The sequence below is a fragment of the Pleurodeles waltl genome, chromosome 4_2 (genome assembly GCF_031143425.1).
Source record: "Pleurodeles waltl isolate 20211129_DDA chromosome 4_2, aPleWal1.hap1.20221129, whole genome shotgun sequence".
NCBI lineage: Eukaryota > Metazoa > Chordata > Amphibia > Caudata > Salamandridae > Pleurodeles > Pleurodeles waltl.
In genome coordinates, this window is record NC_090443.1 from 278,949,094 (window position 1) to 278,964,737 (window position 15,644).

At 46.1% G+C, this 15,644-nt stretch overlaps 1 pseudogene; it reads right to left on the reverse strand.

Annotated features, from left to right (window-relative positions):
- Positions 1-334: 334 nt before the first annotated feature.
- On the reverse strand, positions 335-1,845 carry LOC138294123 (histone deacetylase 2-like; annotated as a pseudogene).
- Between the last annotated feature and the right edge of the window lie 13,799 nt (positions 1,846-15,644).

Here is a 15,644-nt window from a genome sequence, read left to right on the forward strand (position 1 = left end):
CACTGCTTTAAATCACAAAAGGTGTGAACTAATCAACTGATCACATGTTTAATATAGATCTGTTTTAGACATGTAACATAATAATGCACATCCATCTAAAATACTATCACAAAGCAGGGTGAAGATATGAATTTAGGCTTCACAATCAGGGAACTCAAAATGCCTGCCAAACAATCTATACCGTTTGAAAATAAATACGGTCCATGCCAAACGTACACAATAAAATTGGCAGCTGTGAAAAAAATAGAATAGAAAATAAAAAACGGCCACTTCCACTCACTACAGTCATTCTACATCTGTACACTGTTATTGTTCTGAGGTCATTAACTTGAACTCATGGGTTATTGGGCTGCTCAGTTTTTGCACCTTTGGTGTCTGTTTTTTCCCAATACTGTCTTTCATTTTCTCTACCTCTTTCACTACTGTTTTTTTTCTTCTGATTTCTTCTTTTCTTCTTCAAGTCTGGCTTTCTTGGCTCCCTTCTCATGGTCCGATACGTTTCTTCGCCCTCCTTCTCCTTCATCTTCTGATGAGCAAGCTTCACATAAGCTATCCGTTTATCATAGGCTCGAATAGAAATCAGGCCCATATTTATACTGTTTTCGCGCCTCATTTGCATCATTGTTTGACGCAAAAGTGGCGCAAACTTACAAAATATAACTGTATTTTGTAAGTTTGCACCGGTTTTGCGTCAAAAAGTGACGCAAATGCGGCGCAAAAAAAGTATAACTATGGGCCTTAGTTTGTCTGGATCTGCCCCCTCCTCGTCGACACCGTCTTCCTGAATGGCATCCTCTGGAATCGCTTGCATCTGGATACAGGGGGCATGTGGTAGCTGGCACAAGTTCTCAAATAAACGCTGTTGTATCTTCTCCATGTATTCTGGTGTGTTCTGATTTGTCATACTCCAAGGGCTGATGTGGAGTTTAAAGTCTGGTCCAAAATATTCCAAGTGGTCATTATATTACAATTCATTTGGAATTTCACAATCCAGTGCAACAGCTGTCTCATAAGTCCAACCGCCATGCCACATAATGGATCGTCTATCCACCACCTCCCAGCATCAGACAGTGAGTCTGCTCCACACTGCAAAACCAGAGCACTGGGCTGGTCCACCTCCATCACTTTGGAAATAATAGGCTTGAAAATCTGCCCGTAAGACTCATCATCAATCCCATCCCTCATGGGAAAATTCACTGCATATTTGCCCCTTTCCAGCGCCAATGTCCCGCAAGATCCTGGAAAGTATTCACCTACTTGTGGGATGATTCTGTCATAACTCGATCTGTTGTATAAAAGGCTTCTTCGACACCATCCCCCTGATGAATATCAATGCCTGTGTACAGAACTCGCTGGTGATACTTAAGCAATTCAAGAATAGCTAGGACAATTTCATTTACATAACAGCAACCAGATGCCTCAGACTTTTCGCGTGATGAAGTCCTCCTGCCCACTTAACACCCCTGTCCGTCTGCTGTCGGGTTAATTTCACTGATCCAGAGACAGAGCCTCCAGCTAACAACTCACAGAGTTCAAAAAGTCCATCAAACACTGGGCAGTCCTCCCTAACATTGAATCTCTGCATTTGTTTGCTGTATTCAGACATGTTGTCTGGCCTGATTGATCGCAGAAATTTGATATATTCGTCACTGTGATATTTGGTCATTTCTTCAACAGTAGCCTTATGAGGTCGGTATATTTACAATCCATAGTTCAGCAGCAGGTTATGAGTCATACGTATACGATGGGGTTTCATGGGTGCCCTTGTCCATAATAATAATTTCCAAAATCACCTTCATAGTAGTAGCAGACTTTCTTTGTGGTGCCCCCTTGGCTGTACGTCATGAAGCCCCGTACTGCTGTTGCTACTGCGAGCTGGTACCGGCGGCCGAAGGAGGAGGGGTGTTTATGTTTAAAATATTTTTTTGCTCATCTGACCCACTTTAAAAACGGGTGAAGATGTTGACGAGAACGGGTGAGGCGGTTCCTAAGACAAACTCTTTGCAGAATAGCAGCCAGCGCTACCAGACTGAATGAGATGTGTCTTTGGAGTTGCGTTGCTAATGGAGGGGCCCGCGGGAAGCAGAGCAACGCTCTAGTCTTCCCGCGGGACTTTTCGGGAAGGAAGTGACGGCGAAGAGGACAGGGATTCGGGAGATAGGTAAGTGGGGGTGGGTTTAAGGGGAGGGAATAAAAGGGGTTGGGGGTGGAGGGACCGGCCTCTTTCCGCGTTCCCATCGCGCGGTTTTAGTTTGGAGTGGCCGGTCCCTGGGGTCTTTGTATCGGCGGGACCCCCTTTCTTTTCTGGGTTGCAGGTAGGGTGGCAGGTAAAGGGGAAGGGGTATACGGGTACCCCCCCCCTGTTTTCCTTTATGCAGTAGGTCGGGGGCGCGTTTTCAGCCCGCGCCCCCCCCCCCCTCCTTTCCTCATGTCTACGGGAGGCGGCCAGCGCTCCCGTTCGAGCGGCCGCCCCTCCCCCTCGTTTTGGCAGGAACAGGGGCACGGGTCTTGTTGGCCAGCCGGCCGCACTTGCGGCGTCGCGGCCGCGGGAGAGGGTGGGTGGGGGTTTTTGAGTCGCCGCGGATCCGGGGGGCCCTGCCAGCGGGCCCCTTTTTGCCTAGGGGCCAACAGGCTATTGCTGTGGCGGCGGATTGCACTGGCCCCGACCGCGTGGGGCCCAAGGGAAAGGAAGGAAAAAATGGAGAATGGATAAAATGAATGAATCCTGCTAACAATGGGGGAGTGGAAGGATATATAAACATGGAGATGGTGCTGCGCGGCGGACTCGGGCTGGGCGGCTGTGTGTGTCTAGGTGGGGGAGCCCACCTCATTACAGTGTGGGGCCCTCGCCACCGGCCCTGAAGGCCCAATTAGGTGAGCAAGGGGCAATACAGGCCCCATCCCCCCAAAAAAAAAAAAAAAAAAAAAAAAAAAAAAGTTTCGGCACAAGGTGGCTGTTACACAAGGCACAACCAACGCCCTAGCGGGACCCCCCCCGTGCCAGGCTCTACGCAGGACCCGGGGAGGCACCAAGTTAGGCAGGGCCCATGCAGCTCTCTCAACGCACCTTTGGGCCCGCAGCAGGGGGGTACAGGCAGGCAAGGCCGGGTATGAACTCCGCCTCGGCGCCGCGGCAAACAGCCGCGTCGTAGAGGTGGCACAAGCGGCGCTTCGCATTTGGTATGGGGCCTGAGCGGAAGGGGACAAGAAGTCGGGGAGGATAGTGGTTTAGGCAGCGTGATGGGAGCCAGTGGTGCATACGGCCATGCGGCTTGCGGAAGGTTAATGCCAACGTAAGAGGTTGGCAGAAAGGAAGCCATACCAACGGGGCGCAAGACGGCCCCAGCGCGTTGGTCAGAAGCGCTAGAGGGGCCTCCGGCGGCCTTCTCTACTCCGCAGGATCGGGGACAACACAGAGATGGCGGACGCCATGTGGGTCACGATGGCATGTCTAATAGCTACATGATGAGGAGTGGGAGTGGTAAAAAACGGATGGATGTGTGCGTAGAGGGTGTGCTGGAACTTGACTGGGAAGAGGATCTGGAAGAATGGGAAGAGGGGGAGATCAAGGAAACGGAGGGCATGGCACAAGGGGGAGGGGAAAGGGACGCATGAGCGGCGCAACCCCTCTCTCTGTTTTTCTGTTTTTGCAGGAGCGGGACAACACTAGTGGCCAACAGGAAAGAAAGCAAGAACAAGCATGGGGCCGAGGGGCCCGGAAGGTTTTTGCGGCCGGTGGCTACGAATGGCAGAGGTAACGGGCAAAGGTGGTCGGTTTGGGGGGGACAGTGCAAAAGGGGACAACACTCCAATTACAAGTCCATTGGGGTAAGGGAAGTTTCGATATTTGACACACTAACAGGAAAAGATAAGCAGCGAGGGGAAAATGGCACAGAGCTGCAAGCCAGAGGTACAACTGAAGGCGGGGACAAGGCTGCAGGAGAGAATTCAGGCAAAGATGAGTAGGAAGGGGGAGAACATATAAAAGGCTACCCTATATGGGTCTGGCTATGCCATTGGCTCACACATAGCGGATGAAGCAAAGGACAGAATATGGAAACACGAGTACGTAGACGTTTTAAACTGTTACATAGGGACAAGCAAGCCAAAGAAAGGTCATAAGGAAGAGGAGTGGGAGTTGGCCTGTAGGCCGAGGGTGCCAAGTAATATGGGCAATGGGACATCAGCGTTTTTAATCTTTGCAAGCATTTATGGCGAGAGATACCTTGACAGGGCTATAGCACTATTTAAATACAGGGGCATCATTAGGGAGGTGCAGATGCATTTTGGGGGTTTAGCCTGGCTGATTTTGGACGAGGAGTTCAGAGCTTGAGTGAGCATTAGTACAGATAAGCCATGGGGGGCCATAGACCCAGAATTAGGGATGCAGTGGATGAATTCATCACAATCTGCAGCAGCGACACATACGGCCAGTGGGTTACCAGTAGTATATAAGACGTTTTCAGGCACGTCCCGCCCCAAGGGGGGCGGGTGTGGGACATAAGAACAACACCTAACACGACAGGAGCGTGCTGGAACTTCAACAGGGGTTTCTGCTCCAGACATCTTTGCAGAGGTTACCATGACTGCTTCAAGAGCGGGGGCCGTCACCTAGGCACACAATGTTTTTCACTTTTCAGTCCCTCTGAACAAGGGAGGGCTGCTAAAGGCAGAGGGACACTGGGCGCCACGGCCTCAAAGGGGCCTACGCCAGTCGGGTTAGACTTTATTTTCCCATGGCTGAGTATATGCACGGTATAGGGCAGCTGTTTTAGGTTAACAGAAGGTTTACAAGAAGGTTGCAGGGTCAGCTACCAAGGCCCACGAGTGAGACGTTGGGCGGACAATTGCGGTCTGCAAAGGAAACACCACAGGTGGTAAAGGAAAAATTTGGACAAGGAACGGGCATTGGGCAGAATTGTGGGCCCATTTTATGAATGGCCAAGGCAGAATTGGAGGATATCTACATGGGGAGTCGTGCCGAAGAAGGCCCGGGTGATTTCAGGTTGAAACGTCACCTCTCATGGCTGGAGGGCACATATGTTAACGATTTCATGGCAGCGGAAGACACCAAGGTGGTGTATGTATATGTGGAGGATGCTATAAAATTGGTCAGGGCATGTGGCCATGGGGCAGAACTGGCAAAACGCGATATACAATCAGCGTGCAGGCTATTGCCGATACATCCAAGGGATTTTTGATTTGGTGGAGATGCAGTTTGGAGGAGCGAGCCATGCGGACAGGGTCCTGCCCATGGGTTTTTTGTGCGATTTCATGTGACTGGTTCGAAGCCTTAACACCTTCATGCGGTGGGTTTTTTGTTAAGAGCAGTGGGCATTTAGGTGGTGACCCACTATTTTTGAATGACGCCCCCTTTTTTGTAGGAAGTAAAGATGCAGGGGAATGCCGGACGGCTATATATAAAAATAAAAAAAAAAAACTCAGGACATGGCACAGCAGATGGGAGTGCTGGAGCACTCGGAAAGACCGAAGGACCCTCATCGTTTATCACCTTGCTGGGTATTTGAGTTAGACTCCAGTACAATGACGGCCAGATTACCGGCACAGGAAGTAACGGAGATGCTGGTTTTTCTCGGCCACGGTGCGGGAGGCATGAAAAATAGATTGGAGAACAGCCCAGAAGCTGTCGGGGCACTTTAACTTTGCTTGTAGGGCAGTTAGGGGGAGAGGACGTTTTTGCAGGCGGCTAGGTTGTTCGTTTGGGTGCAGCTTTTGACACACCACAGAATAGGAGGGTCAGTTGGACTCAGAGGAGAGGTTAAAGTTGGGAAACAGTTCTGGACCAATGCAACGGTATCCACGTGTTTCTCTGAGGAAGAGACAGTATGGCTGGTGCGCATGTTTTTGGGGTTTTTTCTGGGAGGATAGATGGTGCGCAGAGGCGTGGCCCAAGACAGCGGACCCGGCAGACATTTGGGTATGGGGGGAATGATGATCACGGGATGGGTGGAGATGTCCTTAGCGGAATCCACTCAGCAATGTTTTCGTTTGCCATGGTTGGTTTTTTCAGCTTTGGAGCGGCTACAGGAAATTTTTGGGGACAGAGTGAATAACAGCTAGAGCATCAGGCGTTGCATTTTGGGCTGTGCATGATTCGAAGAGGTTTATCAGCGACCAAGATCAGGGGTAAACTGGCGGGTGTATCTTTGTATGGGAAATTGTTTTGGTCACGACCAGGCAAGAAATGAACGTTGAGAAGAATGTGGAATGTTTTGGGGCAGAATCAGAGCGGTAGAGGGTAGAACGGCCAGGAAACCCGTTGATTTTGATTTGTCACTAAAGTGGTTTACGCGTACGGCCGGGAAGTTGCGCAGACGAATGCGAACTAGCACTTTTCCGCGCATGCATGGGTGGAGGTTTTTTGGAGCTTTTGGAGTGTCAGATTGGTTTGGGGGGGCAGCAGCTGGGATGCGATACAAGGAGGTGGTGTGCACGGCGATCGATTGGGGGGTCATGACTTAGACGGTCGGAAACCAATCAGCTAGGCAAAAGGAAGTGGGTACAGTTAGAGGAAGGGGGCAATGTATTGACTTGCCCAGTCACAGAATGGAGCAAGTTTCAATCCTCACGGATGTCAAACAAGGAAGCAGGGGTTTGTTGTACACAGATCAGGGTCCAAGCTTAATAGATTTCAGCTTTTACGAGGTTTAAGGATGGTGTTTGGGACGTGTGGGTCGCCGGGCCATTGGGTTTTTTGGTACGCATCCGTTTAGGATTGGGGTAGCTACGGCTGCGGCGCATTTTCGGGTTGGGACTGGGCTAAGATCAGGGCGATAGGCCACGGGCGATCGAAGTTTTGCGAACGTTACGTTAGACGCTGAAAGGTGGGGAGAAACAGCTGTAAGGGTTTTTTTTTTTGGTAAAAGGGGGAGAGGTTTGTTATAATAAAAAAAAAAAAAAAAAAAAAAAAAATGTTACAGTTGTTTTTCCATTGCAGGAGACGAGTTTGGTCCAGCGCAGGGCAAGATGGTTACATGGCTGGTCGGCCATTAAATTGTCCACGGGGCGGCGAAGTCCGCGGAGGAACAGATATTTGGTCGGGCCTGGGGACTATCCAGCAGACGGCACGAGGTGCTACGGTGGGAAAAGAGCAGAATGCGGTGGGGAAACTGCTTCTTTCATCACTGCTAACTTACTGAGCGGGGGATGTGCAGATTTGTTAATCATACATTTGGGAGAGAATGATCTTGTGAAACGGTCAGGTCTCATGCTACTGCAATACATGCAGAGGGTTTTTGGAGTTTATAAAAAAAAAAAAAAAAATAATAATAATAATAAACGCATAGTACATGCTTGGGGTGGACAGATTTGGTTCCACGTAGAGTGTGGAGAGGGGCAGTGAAGCATGGAGCCATGAAGCGGGCTCGAAGGAAACTTAACAGAGCCATGAGGGCTTTTTGCGGGGCGCAAGGGAGCAAAATATGGAAATATGGGAACATTACAGAGCAGGAGGTTGCACTTTTCAGGGACCATGGTGTTCACCTGTCCACAGTGGGAAATGCATACTATTTGACAGATCTGAGACTGTGTTTTTGAAGAGTTGTGGGGAGAGAAATTGTGAATTGCAAACGAGAAATGAGAAGTACTGGTCGCAGTAGCGTGGCCTTAAGGGGGGTGGGGCAGCAAAACGCCAAATGGGTTTCTGCTGGTTGGCAGTAGATGGGGGAGGGTGGTGAGTCAGATGCGGGCTTGGCCACCCTTCCAGGGAATAAACAAGCAGGTGAAGGCTCTGAGTGGGGGTACGCGCGAACCAAATGGGGCATGAAAGGAAAAGGGGAGCGCGTAGGGGAATGGAAACGAGATAAGGGTTTGAAGGGGAAGGATGAGCCAGGAGATGTTAATGGGAGGGCTTTATTAAAGTTACGGTTATGTTTAAAAGTTAATGGTTATGTAAATTATGCAATCCTGTCCTAATAAATGACCTTTTACACTTAATCAGCTGTCACTGAATTATTTCCCGATGGAGGGGCCCGCGGGAAGCAGAGCAACGCTCTAGTCTTCCCGCGGGACTTTTCGGGAAGGAAGTGACGGCGAAGAGGACAGGGATTGGGGAGATAGGTAAGTGGGGGTGGGTTTAAGGGGAGGGAATAAAAGGGGTTGGGGGTGGAGGGACCGGCCTCTTTCCGCGTTCCCATCGCGCGGTTTTAGTTTGGCCTCCCACCCACCCGGCAATTAGAAGGGCGACTGGAAGGACGGAAGTTTAGGGTCAATTAGCTAAGGGGGAGGTTAATTGTCAGTTAGGGCAGGTTGCAAGGGCGAGCGTGCAGTAGATGGGGGAGGGTGGTGAGTCAGATGCGGGCTTGGCCACCCTTCCAGGGAATAAACAAGCAGGTGAAGGCTCTGAGTGGGGGTACGCGCGAACCAAATGGGGCATGAAAGGAAAAGGGGAGCGCGTAGGGGAATGGAAACGAGATAAGGGTTTGAAGGGGAAGGATGAGCCAGGAGATGTTAATGGGAGGGCTTTATTAAAGTTACGGTTATGTTTAAAAGTTAATGGTTATGTAAATTATGCAATCCTGTCCTAATAAATGACCTTTTACACTTAATCAGCTGTCACTGAATTATTTCCCGACTAAATTTGAGGTTAGTGTTGCACTTGCATGCTATGACTGTCAATTAAATTACATTGGCAGAGATGTGTTTTGATCCAGGGTTGGCACGGCGACGAATTCTGCGTTTCATGATTGAGGTGTATTGGTTGAGCTTTGTGGGTGACTCTCGACAAAGAGTAGCATAAGGTGAGGCTGGAGTTGAGGATGACTGAGATGCACTGATAGAGCTGTCTATCTCGGCTCGTACTTTGAGACAGAGGTTTCCGGTGTTCGGCACCGAACATAATTGTCAACACTGGCACTCAGGACAGGCTGCCACATGGTGGCGCTGTCTAACTGATTTCGAGATGAGGACTTCAAAAGTTGTTTATTTATTCAATAACGTATTAAAAGAGAGAAAAACCTGCATCCCAAGCCTTTCTTATAGCACTGGGGGCCTGGAATACTCGAATTTGTCACACTCGTAGGAATGTGAGGAATGTGGTGGTTAGTAGTTATGTTGGTAATGTCATTGGCAGTGGGTGGCGCGAGATGCAGAGGCATCCTGGCAAGGGCCCTGGCACTTTTTTTTTTTTTAACAAATTTATCACTGGTCAATCGTGCATAATAATAACAGAGGGATACGTCGTCATCGATTGTGGTGCAGCTGCTGAACACCGTGTGAATCTTTGCACAAGAATACAAAAGGATGGATCAGATCTTCTTGACTGAGGTACAGGATACATCGGCATGGAGGATTCATCACCAGCGAGAAAGGATTGGCATTCAAGGTTCATTTACACAGATGAATACAATTTACATCTACAGAAGTCATATGTTTAACTAGAGAACTAAATGACTTGTCTTCAAGTTTAATGGATTTAGCAATGCCGTTTCTTTTTTTGTTTTTACAAATAATTGTTAATCTACTTTAATAAAGGAGTCATCAGTAGGAGTCGCTACCTGCCAAACAGGTTTCACTGTAGCAATAATGGACTATTCTACACAGAGATTTAGCTCCAGTAGTAAGTGGTTAATTCCAGGGAATAAATAACTAATTTTCAGTAAAATTAAAATGACTCATTAGATTTACTGGGTCTTGGAGCAGAAAACCCCACTTGAGAAGGCTTTATTATTTTGTTAGGCACTCTAACAGAGAAACCAAGGCAGCCTATTCTAGGTTTCCATAATCTTTCCTCTAATTTGGAGGTTTGTATGACGGCCACCTGGACCACCACACATTGTGGATGCTACACGCAGTGTACATACATAGATATGCATTGTCTGTAAATCCCTAGTGCTTTCATTGGCTCTGCCAGTATGGTCCATAAATATACATCCTTGCTCGTGTCTCTTGTTTGCCTGACTCTTGACTCTTGACTGGGTTTACATTCCGGTGCAATCTTATCCTCGTGGGCTGCTTGCAAGGTTCTTTCCAAGATCTGGCAGCTGGAGTTGAGGCAGAGCTGAGGCACAGTGGTGCTGCTGTTTTATCTTCCACAATAAATCGATCCTCTGTGTGACAATACTTCAATATGAATGTTATGCTAATGCTTTCTTTGTCTAGGCGGTGTCTAGTAATCTGGCTAGGTCATAGTTCTGTTTCTTTCCAGATTTTCAGTCCGCTCACCCAGTTATATTAAATATTTACTCCGGAAATTCATCGGTTGTTGAGAGGGATCTCCTTAACTACTGAAGATGATTCCCTTGGCTCCTGTAGATTATTAATTAATTCCAGAAGATGCAATATTTTCAGTTTATGTTATGTTGTGCTCAGCTTTTTCTGTATCACATTGTCAGCCAGTTCCCTCAACTTTCGACCCTTTAGCTCACGTGGTTCACGCACTAGCTGCTGAGCTCTATCTGTAATTTCAGGTCAGAAGATTGCACCATCATATAATCATACAGTGGTTTCGAGGGTTAATGCGCCGGCTGCAAAGCACTACGTGCAATTCACAGGCCACATGCTAGTATAGCAGCAAAGAAGCTCAGTGGGTAATGCATTTGTTGAAGGGTATCTATTGTATTCTACACATCATAAGCTCACATTTTGATAAAGCCCCTCAGAGGATTTTGTGTCTACAACAATATCAAATGCAGTCGCAAGAAAGGCGTTCCAATCTTTGCCGGTTTTAAATCAATCTCTCCTTCTTTTAAAGTTGATAAAACAACAATTATTAATTTCCAAAGTAACACTATTGTTTGCATTTGTGTATTACTATGATATACATGATCGTTGTTAATGTAATTGCACACACAAACTTACATATCTTATATGTTTACAGACCTTGAGAAAGTCCCACGAGTTTGTAATCTGTTTTGGGTACCGAGGTAGGAGGAGCATTGTGAATGTGTATTCTTCTGTTTGCTCTGCTAAGTTAATGTTAGCGTAGGTACGACATCACATCCATCTTAGAAGTACAGAAATTCGACAAGCAATGACAAAGTCAATAACTGACGCTGGGTATCTTGAAAGGTTATTTTCTATGCATGTAAGATAGTTGCCACATTGTATCTAGATGCAATGTGCCATCTTGGATGTATAGCAAAAATCAACCAGAAATTCTAGGACACTATTTTACATACCTCCAAGACGGCTACTAAGTTGCATTTTGACGCTGTGTCCCCCACCGATTATTGGCTTTGCCAGAGCCTGTTTCTTTGGCTTTCAGCACTCTACGAGGATGTAAATAGTCCTTGGTTTTTTACCCCGTTGTCCCCCCCTCCCACCCCACCCATTCTCTACTTGCTCCCACCCCCTAACCTCCTGATGCTCCCTATCCAGTTCACCGTTTTCATTTTTTTTCGATTTTATTTTTGATTTATGAATGGTGGCCCGGCATCTGGAAAGTGCTGCCGGACCCTTCACTTCCTTTCTTGGCACTTCTTTTACTTACCATGCTCTTGTTTTACTTTCAATTTACCATTCTAAAATGGACGCCTAACATAATAGAACTGAAAGTTAAAAATTCCAAAATGGCTGCAGGGACGTCATGACTGACACACACAGATAAGTCACAACACCTGCACACGCATGAGTCACGACATATGTTTCGCAACGCATGCATAATCAATGGCGCCATCTTACACTCGGTTTTCATGAAAGAAAAACCCATTCCAAGATCGTTTGCCTAACGAGTGCTTCCAATTTTGCTCCAAAACGTGGCACTAAGGTGCTACCGAACTTGCAACGAGGGCAGTTTTGCAACTAAAAGTGATTTTGTCCAATCATAAAGTGATTTTTGCTCTAACAGTTGTTTTCGTAATCCGTTTGATAGTGCTTCCAGGATTGCCTTTTTTTACCTAAATGTGTATTTGCTCCAAAATGTAATTAGCAGTCCTAAAAATGTGCCCACACTCCTGTTGGCTAAGCTCTTAAATTACATTTTTCACCTTAACGTGATTTTGGTTGCACCTAAATGTGAATTTGAATCTAAATGAATTTTACCTCCAACGTGTGATTTGTATTGCTAAGGGTGTTTCCACACCACTACTGATGTTTCAACAAATATACTTTTGCACCGTATTTAGGATTTCACACCCACATGTGAGATTGCTTCTAAGTGTAATACTTTGCACCAAGCATGAATTTGCACCCTAAATACGATTTTACACACAGTTGCGGTTTATGCTCATAAAACCTTTCAACGTGCATGTTGATAATATTTCATCCTAAATGTACTTTGCATCTAAACAAATCTTCACACTCCCGTTGATGTTGCGCTGAGGGCAGTTTTACACCTAAATTCGATTTTACACCGAAAGGAGTTTTTGCTGCTAAAAGAATACCAACATTCCTTCTGAAGTTGCATGGTGGGTGGTTTTTGGACCTTACCGTGATTTCAGACTGACAAGTCCACATAAATGTTGTTTTGCCTTTTGTGCCTAAACATGATTTTTGTTCATACACAATTTTTGCACGCCTTTTGATGTAGCACCAAGAGTGATTTTGTACCTAAATATGGTTTTACACCAAAATGTTTTTTCTCTTAAATGTGATTTTGTTAACATTGCACCTTAATGTAATAGCAACCAAACTGGAGATATGTCGATGTATACCTTTTACATCTAATGTTACAACTTGCAACCACATTTTCACTCTGAACCTACTGATAACTCATGAAGGCATAGTGTGGCTGTCCCATACTGAATTTGTTTCTCATGATAATAACTCTACATGTTTTTGTGTTATTTTATTGTGGACACCAACCTTAAAATGAAGCGAACTTTATATCAGATGGAATGCTAGGGGTTCTGTAACAACACATCTTGGAGAAAACACAAAATGTAGAACACCATCTGATAATCTTAGGCTGACGAAATCTCCAAAATAAGGAAAATATTGTTCTTAAAATGTTGAGGAAAACTGACAAACATTATAACACAAAAGTAGACGGGGCATTACAATTACACAAGAAACAGGTAAGGGCAAACGTAGAGAGACGTGAGGGAGAACTAATGCACATGTGGTGGTACTAGGTATAGATCTAGGTAGCAAGACTAGGGTACAGTTTGGGTTAGAAGTACTGGGTTATAGGCAGGGCTAAGGTATAGGTAAGTTCACATACTTGGCCCTTTGGTGGGATACCTTACTAGGTATAGGCAGAGATAGAGGTACCATGGTATAGTACACGGTACAGGTGGGGTACAGGGAATAGATGCCAGTAAAGGTGCCAAGATCTAGGAATTGGAGGGAAGTAAGTGCAAGGTTCTAGGCAGACCTGGAAATACTTGGGATCTGTTAGGACATCTGCAGGTTTATAACACTGGTACATCAAAAAAGATGCAAAAAAAGGTAGGAACCAACCTAGGTATAGGAGGAGGGAGGAAGCGATGAGAAAAATGGGGGTTGCCCCTCCCCAACATCATGCAAGAAACTGTGAGAGTAGGTTGGGAAAATGCAAACAAGCTATAAAGGGCTTGTAATGTAAAACGCAAAGAAGAGATCTATGTGATCTTGGAAAAAAGAGAAGCAGAGCATTTTTGTGACTGAAGGCCATTTTCCAGGATGGATGCAACATCCAGTAGGAGACATTTATTTAGGAAAAATGAGGAAACCGTTTTCACTCCAGAATTATGTACACCAATGTAACAACTCATTAGAGATCCTATTCTCTCTGACCTATTCACAAATATCCGAAAACCCACAAACTCCCAGCCCTGAAGGCCAGCCTGAAAACCTTGTTCAATGACCAATACCACAGACTCGACTTCATGAAATTTGACCTATTTTTTATTGCTAAGGACATGGCCTCCTGGATCCAGACATTTTGGTTTTTTTTGTAGTCTCAAAGAATACAATAATCTATGTCCGGAAAAAAACTATCTCAGAATACCCTACCTGAAATGTGAGCAGCACATCTTGATGTATGAACATGGGAAGGCCACGATTCGATTCTCTGATATCAACCTCAACAGCATCATCATATTGTTTGATACTCTCAAGGCCTCAAAAGCTCTACCATGGCTGGTGATGTTACCACAGGCACCAAGCCTATCACCCTACTGAATGGAACTCCACTATGTCCCCGGCGTCTTCTTAGACAGGGGTATAAATGGAATATAACACTAGCTCGTTTGAGTAAAGAACTGATGTATTCATTGTGTGGTGGACCTGGGATTCAGGCGGGATCCTCTGTGATTTGTACCACTGTATCTTTTGTTTTTGATGTGGGGGTGATGTTCCCCCACCACCCAGCGGGGGGCGCCGCGGGGCATTCCATGTGCATTATGATGCAGAAACAAATTTTTGTATCTCTGTTTCATTGTATTGGTATTTAAAAAAAAAAAATATTAGCATTTTATTCGGAAAATGCTAATAAAAAAGAGTTAAAGAAAGGTAGCCTGGACTATAGCCTGCAATAAAGCTACTCCTATACTGACAGATTGAAATATAGCCAATGCCAAATCCACAGGGTTTCTACTAGCAGCAGTTCTCCTTGGTTCAGCCTCTGTAAACCAACCAACCAATCCACCTGGTCCGGTGCACCAACATCAAAGCAACAGCACACAAACTCACTCTCCGCAGAAAGACTCAAGAACTCATAAGCACCATTTACATGAGAACTGTGATTACTCATCTGATACTTCATTATAGACACTTACTACTGACAAGAGCACACATGTCTTATCCACCCCTCAGAAGGAAGTGGGGTCATGTGCATGTGAATATATAAAGTCTGTCAACCACAAACTCCATCTCTCTCCCACAAGCCCTCTCCTACATAGACAAAGGTCTTAACCCCATTACACCTCAATCAACACACCTACCTCTGACAGCCCAATGTACACCCCAACTCCAATGCTCTGAAGGATTACTCCAGGCACACTACCTCGAAGGCACCCACACACAAGAATATTTTGTAATCAACGATCCAACATCACATCCTTTTATCACAATTTGCAATGCTCTACATTTTCTAAATACCTTTTAGCGAAAGCAACCTCAGGAAAATCACCTCCTGTCAACACAGGAACCCACTGCTAACCAATCAAATCAAAGTTGCTCTCCTGAACTGTAAGTATTTGGAGGCAGATTTATGGAAAGTGGCGCTGCACTGAGTGCAGCGCCCCTTTCCCTGCTGCCCTTAGCACCCCCCTACCACCACTAGTGTGTGCGGTATTTGAAATACGACGCGCTATCGTGCAGGATAGGGGGCAATAACATCATTATTCATGACACTATTGATGTACACTGCAGAAGTAGAGCCAAAATATTGAGCAGGCGTTAAAAGTGCAGTATAAAGTGGCATAAAGAAATCTCATAGATTTCCTTACGTCATTTTTCCGGCTCTCCTAATGGGGAATGCCCCCTTTGCACTACTTTATGCCTGGAGGAGGCATATTGTAGTGCAAAAGGTTACAGGGTGGCGCAATGCATGCACTGTGCCACCCTGTTAATACGGCGCGGGGATTTTGGCCTCGTTGGGCCATATTAACGCCAGAATAAATGACATTAAGGTGGCACTAGGGCCTATAAATATGCCCCTTGGTCTGTCACAACTTGCATATCTATACTCATACAAAAGTGTGACTTTGACGCTACTGCACTCACTGAAACTTGGTTCTGCTGATCCCCTTTACCACTGTCTC